The sequence below is a fragment of the Onychomys torridus genome, unplaced genomic scaffold, assembly GCF_903995425.1.
Source record: "Onychomys torridus unplaced genomic scaffold, mOncTor1.1, whole genome shotgun sequence".
Taxonomy (NCBI): domain Eukaryota; kingdom Metazoa; phylum Chordata; class Mammalia; order Rodentia; family Cricetidae; genus Onychomys; species Onychomys torridus.
In genome coordinates, this window is record NW_023411270.1 from 22947 (window position 1) to 25873 (window position 2927).

General features: G+C 35.8%; 1 pseudogene; it reads right to left on the bottom strand.

The window, feature by feature from the left end:
- Positions 1 to 1666: 1666 nt before the first annotated feature.
- Positions 1667 to 2605, bottom strand: LOC118575064 (annotated as a pseudogene).
- Between the last annotated feature and the right edge of the window lie 322 nt (positions 2606 to 2927).

Sequence of the window (2927 nt, forward strand, 5' to 3'; positions counted from 1 at the left end):
CTCCAACTCAGTTTTAACAGCACTGGGCCGGGTTGTGTTTTCGCCTTGCTACAGCTATCTTCATCTGATAGTCACTTAGTTTTCTTCCAGGGACTCCCACTCTTAAGGGTAGATCCTGTGCTCAGTGGTAAATGGCAAATGGGAAACAATCTCAATGAACTCTTTGAAGGTTCTTTGTCAGAGAGTGTTGAATTTTGTTTTCTCTTAATTTTACCTTGAAGGTCCTTTGTTGATATAGTACTATACATTCTGGCCTCTACCTTTGTGTTTCTGTGAGAATCCTGTGTGGATTGAGTGTCTCTTGATCCTTATATGTCCTTGTGCTTTTTTGTTGTTGTTGTTGGGGGACTCTTTTTCTTCTCTTGGTTTTGATCTTTTCCAATCAGTTTGTTTTTGTTTTATCTTTCCACAGCTAATTTTATTTTGTTATTAAAACTTATATACATATTTGTTTTCTAAGGAGAAAGAAAAAAGGTATGGATCCAGATGGGAATGGACAAGGGAGGAATTTGGATGAATGGAGGATAGAAAACTCTAATCAGGATATATTGTATGAAAAAAAAAATATTTTCAATAAAAAAATTTTGAAGTAGTATAGTTATAGTGATGCACATTTGTAATTACAGAGGTGGAGAGGCAAAAATGAGAGAATCCTTAGGGCTATCATCTTGGCCTGTTTTTGCAAGTGCCAGGTCAAGTGAGAGATGCTCCATGAAAACACAAGGTGAATGGCTTCTGAAGAAGAAGAACTAAGAGTCTCCTGGCCTCCATGTGCACAACAAAGACAAACTTCATCTGTGCACACACATCCTTCATCTATGAACACCCATGTGCACACACATCCTTCATCATGCACACTCACATGCACACACATCCTTCATCATGCACACACATCCTTCATCTGTGCACACACACATGTATACACACATCACAAAAACCACATTGTACATCATGTATGTGCATATAAATAATTTTATTAACCAACAATGTTTCAATAAATGAAGATGAAATGAAATATGAATAAATAGGTACATGAAATTTTCATATAAGACTCACTCATTAAGTGACTGTGATAATACAGAATATTTAAATTCACATTATTTTTATGGATACAAAGAAATTATAATTAGGAAACAAAGCTAAAATAGGATCTTTAAACTATTCTTGATGATTTAGAGTAAATTAAACATTAAAAAACCTTAAAAAGTCACTATCAACAAGGAGATTCCTTGAACAACCTCTGCATCTATGAAACATTTATGACATAAAATAAAAAGGAGCTAGTAAGGGAATTCCTATCAAAATATCAATTTATGCTGGGCAATGAACTTAAAGGACTCCATACTATTTGACAGCAGAAACATAAAAGAATGTATATATATTGTACCACAAACTTTGTTTGGATCAAATGAATAATCTTACTTTGCTACTTGAACTATTAAACAGTTTAGAAAAGAGTCTGTTATTTTGTTTTTTATTTATAAAAAATATAATTGCAAATGACCAGCAAGACTCCTTACAACCATCTGTAACTCCAGTTCCAGGGCATCCAATAACCAATCTGATCTCTATGGGGACCAGGAGTGCACACATGCATACATGAGAGCAAAACATGCATGCATTTAACTAAATAAATCTTTTTGAAAGAAGAGAAAAATTGCCCTTTTTAAGAAATTGGGTGGCACATTGACCACAAGCTTTTGAGCATATTGATTATTCTGTTATCAGAACTGATTTGTACCAAAGGAGTAATTGTGGGATAGGCACTCATCACAAACTTCTGAACAGTCAGGATGACTGGATTGTACATCCATAACAGGACTGAGGTCCAAGAGATGATGAAGTCCACCCAGTACATGACCACAAAGAAAACCACCAGCAGCAAGATGGTCTGGGTGGCTCTTTTCTCAGGAGATATTCTTGTGTGGCTGCTGCTGTGAAGATGCTTGCATTGCCTCTGATGTCTGAACAAGATAATCACCATGTATGCACTTGTGGTCAACATAATTCCTACAAGAAAGACATCTCTGGAGACTGTCACTGTTAAAATCAGTGCCCTGATGATGTAGTTCATGGGGAAGAGTGAGCAATATTTGGTGACCTTCATCTGGTTGCTCGCACTTGTGTTTGTAAAAGCACCAATATAGAAGATCTGGTTGCTACCAAATGACAAGTTGAAAGTCCAAATAATTAAGAAAGCATAAATCATGTATTTTTTTAGTTTCTGTTTAAATTTTGCCAACAAAGATGTACTGGGACTGATAGTGATAGCCTGGAACACACTCAGGAGGCAGGTCATGCAGATGGAGAGGCCGCTCATCACTCTGTTTATGTAAAAAGTTGCCTTACATTTGAAGTCATTCTCAAAGTTCAGTGACTCAAATATGTCTGTAAGCCAAATTTCCCCTCCAGTGAGGAACATCATTATGTGGATGAAGGTTAATTGACAGGAGATCAGGTCCATGGGCTTAGATCTATGAACTAGGATTATGAAAGTGTAGAAAAAAAGAAGAAACATATTGGCTAGGGGTCCAAGTACAGATTGGAAATTAAGAATATTCTTTAATAAGGACATAAGTGGAAAGTGTATTCATCTTAATATCATAGTGGAAACATAATTTATATACCTAGAAAAATAATAGAGAGTACATCAAACTTGTTATTCAAAAGTCAGTAAATTTATATCATCATTCTTGATTAACTTATTCTTGATTAACGTGTCTCTTTAACATTTGATGTTTCAGACTGTTTTCATCATAGCCTATATTCTTATATACTTCCTCATATATCTACTGTAGTTAGAGTTTTCCTGCCTGGCCCATAGTCAGGACAAATCTCTCTCACCCGCCAGGCCCATAGATGCTCAGAACCAACCAAGTAAACACACAGAAACTTATATTACTTATAAACTGTATGGCCATGGCAGT